Consider the following 15702-nt stretch of genomic DNA (forward strand, 5'->3'; position numbering starts at 1 on the left):
GGGTAAGGTATCCTAGGAAATATTTCTTTATATATTCTTTATTATATCACATATTTATCGCATATTATATCACATACATATTTCCGGGTGATTTCAGGTATTTTTCATACAACTTAACTTAACTTATTTATCTATACAGGTTTGTACATATACCTATATGTATGTATATGTTTGATTGCAACTTCCCATTGATATTTCAGCATATTATCGACATGTGAACGTCATAAAATGTTATATTTCTTGGCGTGTCGTGTCGTTTAACGATGTTATGACAGTTTTCAGATACCGTTAACGACTGAAAATGTATTTTACGATTCACAAAGTAAAAGTGAAACGGTTGTTTTAGTACTTTTTAAACTAATGGGAGCCGTATTCTTTGTTATGAGTGGGTTTGATATCGTTGGCTGTACTGTAACCCTTTATTATTAACCGGCTTAACGAAAAGGAGATGTTTTAATTCAATTGTCTATGTATGTCGTGGTTATAAACTCGTGAAAATAAATGGAGCTTCTCTAATAAGTATATAAACTTTTTTGGTCACGTGCCTTTTAACTACTTATGGGATGCAGTTTTTCAGACCCCTGACTTCAGATGACCCCCTGAGTCACCTCTCTCAGCTTACTACACCACTTTAGCAGCTGAGAACCTCTTTCTGTTCTCATGTGGGTTAAAAGTGGAGGAAGAACGAAGTGACAATAGTCACGGAAGGAACCCTACGTAGTACGTAATGACCTGCCATTTGGCCCGACTCTTTCTGTGAATCTTTTATGTTGGAGCGAAAGTGTGCAAGTTAAGCGTAGGATACGGCATCAATCTAAAGATATAATACTCTCTATTGCATACAAACAGGATTCTCAGACATAGAACGAAAAATAAAGAGCACAATCGACGTCCTTATTAATAAAGATTATCTCTTCCAGTAAAATTTACAATTTGCTAACATTGCGTAGCTCCCAAACGGTACTGCTTTTTTTTGTGAACTGTTACCCTGAGTGATCTTAGCCATATTTTATCATAATTAGTTCAGCGATTCCAAAGTTACGCGACTTTTAGTGTTGAAATGTCGGGGGCTTTAAACTTGGTTAGGTTTTCCGTTAAAATACCGCATCTAACCCTCACTTCGTCGCTCCGGCCTCGCAGGCCGTGTTAAAAATAATAAGCCACTTCGGCTTTCGTGCCGGGAGGCGGGCTTACGGGTTACTATCAGGCTTGACCGCCAAAACAAGGTCACGATAACGACCTTTACCACCAATAATGTAATGACTGAAAATAGAGCGCGCTTTAGGGTTAAGCTGTGACTGACCTAGCTGATCATCGTTTTTTTTTATTTTTTGGGAAACTAATTAAGTAGGAAAAATAAACTAAAATACACTCACGAGCAATGAAAAAGCTCCACTGAGAATTGCACTAAAATACTCCTAAATGGAAAATACTACTAAATGACGCCGTCTGCAATATTGTGGTACCTACATTAATTAATCATCATCACGACCAATCACGTCCCCACTGCTGGGGCACGGGTCTCCTTCCAATGAAGGAAGGGTTTTAGGCCTAGTCCACCACGCTGGCCTAGTGCGGGTTGGTGGACCCCAACACAAGCAAGCTTGTGCTGAGAGAGTTGTCGGGTAAGAGGGCAACCCGACTGCCAGATGCTTAACCTCAGTGACCAGTTACGTTCGCTGAGGCCCGCTCAACTACGGACGCTTTGCATTAATTAATATTACCAACTAAATTCAATGTTTGAAAGAATTCGGGTCATTTGGTGTCAAAATTTTGTAAGTGGAACTGATTCATTGCTCGCCAGTGAATGTTAAAAAGTTTATTTCTTGGTTTATATATTTACTAGCTGTTCCCGCGCGCTTCGCTTCGCCTTAAAAAGTTTTCCCGTGGGAATTCCGGGATAAAAAGTAGCCTATGTTCTTTCCCAGGGTCTATACCGTATGTATACCAAATTTCATTCAAATCCGTTCAGTAGTTTTGGCGTGAAAGAGTAACAGACAGACAGACAGACAGACAGACACAGTTACTTTCACATTTATAATATTAGTTAGGATTAGGATAACACCCACGAGCAATGAAAAAGTTTCGAGCACGAGCAGTGACATTATGGAACGTCAATGGCAAGTGCAACTTTTTAATTACACGTGAGTGCAGTAAATTAAAGGGTAAGATGACGTTAGTACTCATGATTACGAAATAGGTGAATCCTAATCCTAACTAAATTATATAATTATTATATAAATTATATATATATATAATCCTAATCCTAACTAATATTATAAATGCGAAAGTAACTGTGTCTGTCTGTCTGTCTGTCTGTCTGTCTGTCTGTTACTCTTTCACGCCAAAACTACTGAACGGATTTGAATGAAATTTGGTATACATACGTTCTAGACCCTGGGAAAGAACATAGGCTACTTTTTATCCCGGAATTCCCACGGGAAAACTTTTTAAGGCGAGGCGAAGCGCGCGGGAACAGCTAGTTATTATATAATTACATTACATACATAATATTATAATTGGGAAAGTAACTGTGTCTGTCTGTCTGTTACTCTTTCACGCCAAAACTACTGAACGGATTTGAATGAAATTTGGTATACAGATGGTCTAGACCAGGGATGCACAGACTTATCAAGACTAGGGGCCACTCGAACAAACTATGAACTGATGGCGGGCCGCAGAAGTATAGGTAATTAAGGGCAAAAAAGAATCGATAATAATGTTAAAATTTAAAAAGAATTGTTTTATTTTGAAGCGTGGCACTGTATAGTGCTTACAATCGTTTTTTATTTATTGTGCTGAAATTTACACGTAAAACTGCTTCCAAACATTCGTTTGCAAGGCGTTTTAGATTTTTTGTCGATTTTGTATTGAAAAGGTTGGTTCACATAATATAATAGGTACAACCAAATAAGCTGGCACATTTTCAGAGCAGAGTTTATACGCAACTCTTTGTACGTATTTTTATCAATGCAGTGCAGCGGTAAAAGTTCAGCATTTTTCTTTCGTTGAATTAGTAGCGTATATCTTAGTCGTTTTGAATGTCGATATTTACTAACTGCATTGATAAGAATTTTTAAGTTCCTGGACATCCTTTTGCATTTCTACCAGAAAAATTCAAATTTCATCTACTTATTAAATTAAGAAATCGTTTCAGTGTCAATCCACGACCTAGCCACCTTATTTCTGTATATACAATAATTAATATCTATATTCTCTTACGATGTCATCAAGGAATTTTTTGAATTGTCCGTGATAGAGTACTTTTCGAACATATTTTTTTAGAATTAAATAGTTTTCGAATGTACGAGAGTATTATTTTTGCTGTCGGCGGGCCACCATTATTTGACCGGCGGGCCGCGGTCTGTGCATCCATGGTCTAGACCCTGAGAAATAACATAGGCTACTTTTAATCCCGGAATTCCCACGGGAAAACTTTTTAAGGTGAAGCGAAGCGCGCGGAAACAGCTTGTAATTTATATTTTTTCAATGATCAGTTAGGAATATTATTTTAGGTTTCCCCACGTTTGTTTTATTTCGGCGACGTGTGAGGTTTGGGCAGATTACGGGGTGAATGCACCATTCGAATAATGTAAACAAAAATGGGTATAAGTAGGCACATTTTTTTTACTGACGTAACGTTTATGACTATTTTATCTATATTGACTAATTTACCTGTATTTTGTTTTAACTGTGAGTAAATAACTGACAATGAAAAGAAAGAGATTTTTCGATTTCATTAAAAATTGTTTTTTCACAAACCATGCATTGGTCTAGCCACATACCTACTTATATGATTAGATGCCACAAATACATCCATTTCTATGAGAACTGGGCGTGCCAAAATTTGTATCTGGGTGATCCTGCTTTGATCCTGGCGATGAGTTCTTTGGAATTTGTGTACAATGTATACTTACCATCGCTCTTACGGTGAAGGAAAACATCGTGAGGAAACCTGCACATCTAGATTCTAGATGTGTACCCTAAGTGTATTGTACTCATTCAAAACCGGCGAAACGGCTCGTCACCTATCACCTGAATAAAAATCTATAGCGAAAAGTCGTGAGCGTGAGTCGTGTATACATATCTATGTATAGGTACTATATAATATAAGTTGTCCGGTAGAGATTACTATAATCAATAAGGCCAAATTTTACACCGTTTCATTTTCAAGTTCTTATGATTATGTAAGTATTTTATTATTTTGTGCAAATAGAGTAAATATATTGTACTAGCTGTTCCCGCGCGCTTCGCTTCGCCTTAAAAAGTTTTCCCGTGGGAATTCCGGGATAAAAAGTAACCTATGTTCTTTCCCAGAGTCTAAACCGTATGTGTACCAAATTTCATTTAGATACGTTCAGTAGTTTTGGCGTGAAAGAGTAACAGACAGACAGACAGACAGACACAGTTACTTTCGCATTTATAATATTAGTTAGGATTGTGTATTTAAGTACCTTTCTACCGGCTCACAAGTCCCACAAACAGAGCGCGACAGTGACATTGACATTGAGTGTCGGTATTGTTCGTCTCTCTCGCTCTAATGGCTGTCTCGAGGCGCGAGAGGCGAGCGCAATAATTATTTAGCACCCCCCTCTAATTGAGTCAGGGAATACGAAGGAAGTTTTGGGATATGGTAAGTAAGCAAATACCTACCTATATTATGTTATAAAAAACATGATTCTGAAAATGTTGTATTAACGATAAAGATATAGACATTTATTTGACGCACTAACAACCATAAAATACACACAATAATACTATACAAAACCACTAAATACTCGTAATATACAGAAAAAATACAAAATAAACAATAACATCGGAGCGTCAAATTCATCCGGCGGCGTAATAATTTAATAAATTGTAAAATTTTCTCCCGGAATTCATAGAGCGTTTTGACAATTTGAAATAGGTGTAAAATTTACGTTATAATAAACGAATTCCAACTTTTTAGTGACGTAAAAAGGAGAAACTCGTATGTAACAAACTCAATTTTATACTTGTTGTAAATTTACAATACGGTCTATGAATTTGAGGGTGATCTTCTTCTTCATATTACCGTATGGCTAGTATTTTTTGCGTTTAGTTGAAATATTATCTTATATTCATTATTATTAGTATGTTTTAATGACGGGGCCTTTGTGAAATGGTGGTTGATGACTATCGACAAATAATTGTAAAATTTTACGTCAATTAACCCATTTGACTTTGACTTTTCCGTTAAGGAGTAATTAGTTGCTATGAGACTGGAACTTTTTAATTATTTATTTATTTATTTAATACTTTATTGCACAAATATGAGATATAAGTGTACAAAAGGTGGACTTAATGCTAAAAGCATTTTCTACCCTAACTTTTTCATTGCTTGTGAGTGTATTCGTAGCTCGTTGTAAATGGAACTCGATGAGATGAGTAAAGATGTCGTTAATAGAGCCAGAGCGATCCGCACTTAACACTTAATGTGTTGTAACGCGACGAAATTAATCCCAACAATGTCACATTCAGTTACAGTGCCACAAACTTATCTGTTCCGGTGAGAGCTGACGTAAATGTCTAATATTTCGTCATTCCATAAGATTTTAAGTTTGCCTGTAGTGGTAAATCGTCCTTGCGGTTTAAATAAACCCATGTAATCTTTAAACATACATAATTCATTAGTAAATATTGAGATATGGATCAATTTAGTTCGCTCTCACCGGAACAGATAAGTTTGTCGCACTGCACAGTTCAAGTGTCTTTGTTCATGTCTGTCGCAGAACCGTTTTCCGGTGGAATAGTTTAGGTAAGGGAGTATTGTGTGAATATTTATCTCTAGAACACTCTTCTATCCTAAGGTTGTCTGGTAGAGATTGCTATAAGCAATAAGGCCACCTATGTGTACTGTTTTTATTTTTTATTTTTGTGTAGGTAAATATTTTCTGTGTTTGTGCAAATAAAGAGGATTGTGTAATATTTACGCATCGTTTTTTTAAATGGATGAAGTCGCGAAAGTTCTCCCAAAGGTATCTCACCAATCGGTATCGCACGTATAGGACGAAACGGATGTTCAAAAATGCATGGAGAAACTGCGTCGGCAATGCCGATGAAGTGTTCATTTGTGTGAATTTCTATACAAAGAATACTGAATGCGATGCGTCCGTTGCGTACGATGCGAAAGGTGGACGCCTAGTGTATGTATATGACATTATATGGGCAGTCAGTAACTGCCACTTATCTGACTGGCCAATCCTGTCACCACATTGACAAACGCTAAAGTGGCTGTTATTTTTGTCACCGAAACGATAAGAAAGTAACTTTTAATATTTCCTAGTTATAGCTAGATTACCCAATGGTAAAATGGCTAATAATCTACAAAACGTTTTTTTTTTTCCACTTGAATATTATTAAAACACATGAATGAACGCCATATATCGTATAAAATCTTTTATTATTTCCAAGTAAATGAAGTCAACAACTCAACATTAATTGTACTGAAATTTTTGAAGTCAATATAGGTACAAAGAGAACCGTTTTCCCAAATGATCCAAATATTTCAACAATTTATTTGTTGGCAGTTTGTTTAAAGCTGCGATTTTTTTTACTTTTGGTCTACGTTATTATGATTGAATAGTAAATAATTTTATTTATTTATTTATATAATTCTTTATTGCACAAATATAAAAATACATGTACATAATATGTTTCCTTATTGAATAACCCCAAATTGTTAAAGCACAAACTTTAAAACAAAGTTCGTAACTTTTTTAGAAGTCATTAAAAAAACCTGCGTGAAGTTAGCAGCCTAAAGTTAGCAGCCTATGAATATGCGACCAAATTAAGATGGTCACTTCACTCATCCTGTTCTTATTCAATTAAAACGTATGCAAAGGCTTACGTTGTGTATAGTAGTAGTACTATATGCTAATAAAAATTTAATACAAACCAATATTGTCAAAATTACCATAATAATTCTAACTTATTTAAATTAAAGTCAGCAGCCTAAATGGTCCATTTGTATGGAGACACCTGGAAGTTGTCCAGATGCCAGCATCTCACCTAGTTTATTTTGTGTGTTGTTTCATAAGAAAAGGCTGACAGAAGTTTCATCAACATTGAAAGAGGATAGCAGGGGTAGCCGGGCCACATTATAACTGATTTTGGTGAAAAATCGTAATTTTGTATGGAGACACCTGGAAGTTGTCCAGATGCCAGCATCTCACCTAGTTTATTTTGTGTGTTGTTTCATAAGAAAAGGCTGACAGAAGTTTCATCAACATTGAAAGAGGATAACAGGGGTAACGGGACGAAAGAATGAAATAAAAAGTTAGCAGCCTAAATGGTGAATTTGTATGGGAGCACCTGGAAGTCGTCCAGATGCCAGCATCTCACCTAGTTTATTTTGTGTATATTCCCATAAACAAAGGCTGACAGAAGTTTCATCAACATTGAAAGAGGATAGCAGGGGTAGCCGGGCCACTTTATAACTGATTTTGGTGGAAAAACGACATTTTGTATGGAGACACCTGGAAGTTGTCCAGATGCCAGCTTCTCACCTAGTTTATTTTGTGTGTTGTTGCATAAGAAAAGGCTGACAGAAGTTTCATCAACATTGAAAGAGGATAACAGGGGTAACGGGACGAAAGAATGAAATATAAAGTTAGCAGCCTAAATGGTGACTTTGTATGGGGGCACCTGGAAGTCGTCCAGATGCCAGCATCTCACCTAGTTTATTTTGTGTATATTCCCATAAACAAAGGCTGACAGAAGTTTCATCAACATTGAAAGAGGATAGCAGGGGTAGCCGGGCCATTTTAAAACTGATTTTGGTGGAAAATCGTCATTTTGTATGGAGACACCTGGAAGTTGTCCAGATGCCAGCATCTCACCTAGTTTATTTTTTGTGTGGTTTCATAAGAAAAGGCTGACAGAAGTTTCATCAACATTGAAAGAGGATAACAGGAGTAACGGGACGAAAGAATGAAATAAAAAGTTAGCAGCCTAAATGGTGACTTTGTATGGGGGCACCTGGAAGTCGTCCAGATGCCAGCATCTCACCTAGTTTATTTTGTGTATATTCTCATAAACAAAGGCTGACAGAAGTTTCATCAACATTGAAAGAGGATAGCAGGGGTAGCCGGGCCATTTTATAACTGATTTTGGTGGAAAATCGTCATTTTGTATGGAGACACCTGGAAGTTGTCCAGATGCCAGCATCTCACCTAGTTTATTTTGTGTGTGGTTTCATAAAAAAAGGCTGACAGAAGATTCATCAACATTGAAAGAGGATAACAGGGGTAACGGGACGAAAGAATGAAATGTAAAGTTAGCAGCCTAAATTGTGACTTTGTATGGGGGCACCTGGAAGTCGTCCAGATGCCAGCATCTCACCTAGTTTATTTTGTGTATATTCCCATAAACAAAGGCTGACAGAAGTTTCATCAACATTGAAAGAGGATAGCAGGGGTAGCCGGGCCACTTTATAACTGATTTTGGTGGAAAACGACATTTTGTATAGAGACACCTGGAAGTTGTCCAGATGCCAGCATCTCACCTAGTTTATTTTGTGTGTTGTTGCATAAGAAAAGGTTGACAGAAGTTTCATCAACATTGAAAGAGGATAACATGGGTAACGGGACGAAAGAATGAAATAAAAAGTTAGCAGCCTAAATGGTGAATTTGTATGGGGGCACCTGGAAGTCGTCCAGATGCCAGCATCTCACCTAGTTTATTTTGTGTGTTGTTTCATAAGAAAAGGCTGACAGAAGTTTCATCAACATTGAAAGAGGATAACAGGGGTAACGGGACGAAAGAATGAAATATAAAGTTAGCAGCCTAAATGGTGACTTTGTATGGGGGCACCTGGAAGTCGTCCAAATGCCAGCATCTCATCTAGTTTATTTTGTGTATATTCCCATAAACAAAGGCTGACAGAAGTTTCATCAACATTGAAAGAGGATAGCAGGGGTAGCCGGGCCATTTTATAACTGATTTTGGTGGAAAATCGTCATTTTGTATGGAGACACCTGGAAGTTGTCCAGATGCCAGCATCTCACCTAGTTTATTTTGTGTGTTGTTTCATAAGAAAAGACTGACAGAAGTTTCATCAACATTGAAAGAGGATAACAGGGGTAACGGGACGAAAGAATGAAATGTAAAGTTAGCAGCCTAAATGGTGACTTTGTATGGGGGCACCTGGAAGTCGTCCAGATGCCAGCATCTCACCTAGTTTATTTTGTGTATATTCCCATAAACAAAGGGTGACAGAAGTTTCATCAACATTGAAAGAGGATAGCAGGGGTAGCCGGGCCATTTTATCAATCGGGTCCAATTTAATGGTAACAAGACTCCAAACCAAACGATTCTACAAAACGTTCACAACCAAACAACCAATACGCTTAAGGATATCTTAAGACCAATGGACTCAGAAACATTAACTATTTGTATGGCGGAAGGTCATGAATCGAGAAAAAATCTTAATACCGCGATGTAGAAGGGAGCTCACTAACGACATCTATTGATCTAAGTACCTGCATTTTTATCGTTAGTTGCAGATGTTTTATAACTTTATTGTCAAAGATTCTTTCATTCTTTTAAACAGGTGTACCGACCTACCTGCCTAAGATAAAATCATTTGCTAGTCGGTTTATGATCAAAGATAAGTTCACAACTAGTAATTAATAAAGGTACAGTCGTGGGAAAAGTAGGTACGATATGTGTTATTGTTGTGAAAGGACAATTTCTTTGTTTAAATCAGGTATAAACAAAGGTTCCTGGAAAGGTCGGCTTATGACCTAAAGATAAGAAAAAAGTTGAAACAAAAACTTCTGTCAGGTGTTCCTGTCGTAATAATATAACTTATGTTATTTTATGACTCACACAAATTAAACAAGTTGAAATCCTGACATGGCCTGGCTTCAGGAGCCTCCGTACAAATATCTATACAGGGTTATTGGTAGACCGGATCCTATCAGGAGGTGATAGAAGAAGGCATTTCCAGTCGATTAAACCCTATTATGCATTATCCGAAACTTAACCATTTCTATAAACTAGGTTGCTGGCATCTGGACGACTTCCAGGTGCCCCCATACAAAGTCACCATTTAGGCTGCTAACTTTGTATTTCATTATTTCTTCCCGTTGCCCCTGTTATCCTCTTTCAATGTTGATGAAACTTCTGTCAGCCTTTATTTATGCAACAACACACAAAATAAACTAGGTGAGATGCTGGCATCTGGACAACTTCCAGGTGTCTCCATACAAAATGACGATTTTTCACCAAAATCAGTTATAAAGTGGCCCGGCTACCCCTGCTATCCTCTTTCAATGTTGATGAAACTTCTGTCAGCCTTTGTTTATGGGAATATACACAAAATAAACTAGGTGAGATGCTGGCATCTGGACGACTTCCAGGTGCCCCCATACAAAGTCACCATTTAGGCTGCTAACTTTTTATTTTATTCTTTCGTCCCGTTACCCCTGTTATCCTCTTTCAATGTTGATGAAACTTCTGTCAGCCTTTTCTTATGAAACAACACACAAAATAAACTAGGTGAGATGCTGGCATCTGGACAACTTCCAGGTGCCCCCATACAAATTGACCATTTAGGCTGCTAACTTTTTATTTCATTCTTTCGTCCCGTTACCCCTGTTATCCTCTTTCAATGTTGATGAAACTTCTGTCAGCCTTTTCTTATGCAACAACACACAAAATAAACTAGGTGAGATGCTGGCATCTGGACAACTTCCAGGTGTCTCCATACAAAATGACGATTTTCCACCAAAATCAGTTATAAAATGGCCCGGCTACCCCTGCTATCCTCTTTCAATGTTGATGAAACTTCTGTCAGCCTTTGTTTATGGAAAATATACACAAAATAAACTAGGTGAGATGCTGGCATCTGGACGACTTCCAGGTGCCCCCATACAAAGTCACCATTTAGGCTGCTAACTTTTTATTTCATTCTTTCGTCCCGTCACCCCTGTTATCCTCTTTTAATGTTGATGAAACTTCTGTCAGCCTTTTCTTATGAAACAACACACTAAATTAACTAGGTGAGATGCTGGCATCTGGACGACTTCTAGGTGCCCCCATACAAAGTCACCATTTAGGCTGCTAACTTTATATTTCATTCTTTCGTCCCGTTACCCCTGTTATCCTCTTTCAATGTTGATGAAACTTCTGTCAGCCTTTTCTTATGCAACAACACACAAAATAAACTAGGTGAGATGCTGGCATCTGGACAACTTCCAGGTGTCTCCATACAAAATGTCGTTTTTCCACCAAAATCAGTTATAAAGTGGCCCGGCTACCCCTGCTATCCTCTTTCAATGTTGATGAAACTTCTGTCAGCCTTTGTTTATGGGAATATACACAAAATAAACAAGGTGAGATGCTGGCATCTGGACGACTTCCAGGTGCCCCCATACAAATTCACCATTTAGGCTGCTAACTTTTTATTTCATTCTTTCGTCCCGTCACCCCTGTTATCCTCTTTTAATGTTGATGAAACTTCTGTCAGCCTTTTCTTATGAAACAACACACTAAATTAACTAGGTGAGATGCTGGCATCTGGACGATTTCCAGGTGCCCCCATACAAAGTCACCATTTAGGCTGCTAACTTTATATTTCATTATTTCTTCCCATTGCCCCTGTTATCCTCTTTCAATGTTGATGAAACTTCTGTCAGCCTTTTCTTATGAAACAACACACTAAATAAACTAGGTGAGATGCTGGCATCTGGACAACTTCCAGGTGTCTCCATACAAAATGTCGTTTTTCCACCAAAATCAGTTATAAAGTGGCCCGGCTACCCCTGCTATCCTCTTTCAATGTTGATGAAACTTCTGTCAGCCTTTGTTTATGGGAATATACACAAAATAAACTAGGTGAGATGCTGGCATCTGGACGACTTCCAGGTGCCCCCATACAAATTCACCATTTAGGCTGCTAACTTTTTATTTCATTCTTTCGTCCCGTTACCCCTGTTATCCTCTTTCAATGTTGATGAAACTTCTGTCAGCCTTTTCTTATGAAACCACACACAAAATAAACTAGGTGAGATGCTGGCATCTGGACTACTTCCAGGTGTCTCCATACAAAATGACGATTTTTCACCAAAATCAGTTATAAAGTGGCCCGGCTACCCCTGCTATCCTCTTTCAATGTTGATTAAACTTCTGTTAGCCTTTGTTTGTGGGAATATACACAAAATAAAATAGGTGAGATGCTGGCATCTGGACGACTTCCAGGTGCCCCCATACAAAGTCACCATTTAGGCTGCTAACTTTATTTTTCATTATTTCTTCCCGTTGCCCCTGTTATCCTCTTTCAATGTTGATGAAACTTCTGTCAGCCTTTTCTTATGAAACAACACACAAAATAAACTAGGTGAGATGCTGGCATCTGGACAACTTCCAGGTGTCTCCATACAAAATGTCGTTTTTCCACCAAAATCAGTTATAAAGTGGCCCGGCTACCCCTGCTATCCTCTTTCAATGTTGATGAAACTTCTGTCAGCCTTTGTTTATGGGAATATACACAAAATAAACTAGGTAAGATGCTGGCATCTGGATGACTTCCAGGTGCCCCCATACAAATTCACCATTTAGGCTGCTAACTTTTTATTTCATTCTTTCGTCCGGTTACCCCTGTTATCCTCTTTCAATGTTGATGAAACTTCTGTCAGCCTTTTCTTATGAAACAACACACTAAATAAACTAGGTGAGATGCTGGCATCTGGACAACTTTCAGGTGTCTCCATACAAAATGTCGTTTTTCCATTAAAATCAGTTATAAAGTGGCCCGGCTACCCCTTCTATCCTCTTTCAATGTTGATTAAACTTCTGTTAGCCTTTGTTTGTGGGAATATACACAAAATAAACTAGGTGAGATGCTGGCATCTGGACGACTTCCAGGTGCCCCCATACAAAGTCACCATTTAGGCTGCTAACTTTATTTTTCATTATTTCTTCCCGTTGCCCCTGTTATCCTCTTTCAATGTTGATGAAACTTCTGTCAGCCTTTTCTTATGAAACAACACACAAAATAAACTAGGTGAGATGCTGGCATCTGGACAACTTCCAGGTGTCTCCATACAAAATGTCGTTTTTCCACCAAAATCAGTTATAAAGTGGCCCGGCTACCCCTGCTATCCTCTTTCAATGTTGATGAAACTTCTGTCAGCCTTTGTTTATGGGAATATACACAAAATAAACTAGGTAAGATGCTGGCATCTGGACGACTTCCAGGTGCCCCCATACAAATTCACCATTTAGGCTGCTAACTTTTTATTTCATTCTTTCGTCCCGTTACCCCTGTTATCCTCTTTCAATGTTGATGAAACTTCTGTCAGCCTTTTTTTATGAAACCACACACAAAATAAACTAGGTGAGATGCTGGCATCTGGACAACTTCCAGGTGTCTCCATACAAAATGACGATTTTTCACCAATATCAGTTATAAAGTGGCCCGGCTACCCCTGCTATCCTCTTTCAATGTTGATTAAACTTCTGTTAGCCTTTGTTTGTGGGAATATACACAAAATAAACTAGGTGAGATGCTGGCATCTGGACGACTTCCAGGTGCCCCCATACACAGTCACCATTTAGGCTGCTAACTTTTTATTTCATTCTTTCGTCCCGTTACCCCTGTTATCCTCTTTCAATGTTGATGAAACTTCTGTCAGCCTTTTCTTATGAAACAACACACAAAATAAACTAGGTGAGATGCTGGCATCTGGACAACTTCCAGGTGTCTCCATACAAAATGACGATTTTTCACCAAAATCAGTTATAAAGTGGCCCGGCTACCCCTGCTATCCTCTTTCAATGTTGATGAAACTTCTGTCAGCCTTTGTTTATGGGAATATACACAAAATAAACTAGGTGAGATGCTGGCATCTGGACGACTTCTAGGTGCCCCCATACAAAGTCACCATTTAGGCTGCTAACTTTTTTTTTCATTCTTTCGTCCCGTTACCCCTGTTATCCTCTTTCAATGTTGATGAAACTTCTGTCAGCCTTTTCTTATAAAACAACACACTAAATAAACTAGGTGAGATGCTGGCATCTGGACAACTTTCAGGTGTCTCCATACAAAATGTCGTTTTTCCACCAAAATCAGTTATAAAGTGGCCCGGCTACCCCTGCTATCCTCTTTCAATGTTGATTAAACTTCTGTTAGCCTTTGTTTGTGGGAATATACACAAAATAAACTAGGTGAGATGCTGGCATCTGGACGACTTCCAGGTGCCCCCATACAAAGTCACCATTTAGGCTGCTAACTTTATTTTTCATTATTTCTTCCCGTTGCCCCTGTTATCCTCTTTCAATGTTGATGAAACTTCTGTCAGCCTTTTCTTATGAAACAACACACAAAATAAACTAGGTGAGATGCTGGCATCTGGACAACTTCCAGGTGTCTCCGTACAAAATGACGTATTTCCACCAAAATCTTTTATAAAGTGGCCCGGCTTCCCCTGCTATCCTCTTTCAATGTTGATGAAACTTCTGTCAGCCTTTGTTTATAGGAATATACACAAAATAAACTAGGTGAGATGCTGGCATCTGGACGACTTCCAGGTGCCCCCATACAAATTCACCATTTAGGCTGCTAACTTTTTATTTCATTCTTTCGTCCCGTTACCCCTGTTATCCTCTTTCAATGTTGATGAAACTTCTGTCAGCTTTTTCTTATGAAACATCACACAAAATAAACTAGGTGAGATGCTGGCATCTTGACAACTTCCAGGTGTCTCCATACAAAATGACGATTTTTCACCAAAATCAGTTATAAAGTGGCCCGGCTACCCCTGCTATCCTCTTTCAATGTTGATGAAACTTCTGTCAGCCTTTTCTTATGAAACAACACACAAAATTAACTAGGTGAGATGCTGGCATCTGGACAACTTCCAGGTGTCTCCATACAAATGGACCATTTAGGCTGCTGACTTTAATTTAAATAAGTTAGAATTATGGTAATTTTGACAATATTGGTTTGTATTAAATTTTTATTAGCATATAGTACTACTACTATACACAACGTAAGCCTTTGCATACGTTTTAATTGAATAAGAACAGGATGAGTGAAGTGATCATCTTAATTTGGTCGCATATTCATAGGCTGCTAACTTTAGGCTGCTAACTTCACGCAGGTATTAAAAAAAACAGAAATGGTAATAAATGCTATTTACGAGTAGGTATACGATAGTCTGGCATATATAATTATACTATAGCTAAGTGTCCTATGAGCTTGCCTTTTTGACGACCTTTTTGACAACGACATTGGTCGTTTTGTAAGTGTGTAAAGTCACTAACATAAACCAAAATACTCTAAAATTATAGTGTTACCAACCAAATTTAATATCCTGTAGTTAATTCAAAACAAAAGGAAAACGTAAATAATAAAAAGAAAACTCTTATTTTAGGGTGGCTTTTTTGTAATAGATAGATAGAATACACTTTATTTGTACACAAACAAAGAATAATAAGATTAACAAGTTGCAACTTAATAGGTATATTTATTTATACAAAAATTTCCAGATTGAGGGTTCGGATAAGAAACACCTGTCTGCCATAATATGCTAAAGCGAATGCGGCGAACTGCTCATCTGCTGCAAATTACATTTTTAATTTGAAAAGCCTTCAGTAATATTATGTTACTGAAATTACCCGATAGAGTTTCGTATTTTTCATGAATGGCTGTATATTTCAGTTAAGAGAAGTGAG

Source organism: Plutella xylostella, chromosome 26, assembly GCF_932276165.1.
Source record: "Plutella xylostella chromosome 26, ilPluXylo3.1, whole genome shotgun sequence".
In the NCBI taxonomy this organism is placed as follows: Eukaryota; Metazoa; Arthropoda; class Insecta; order Lepidoptera; family Plutellidae; genus Plutella; species Plutella xylostella.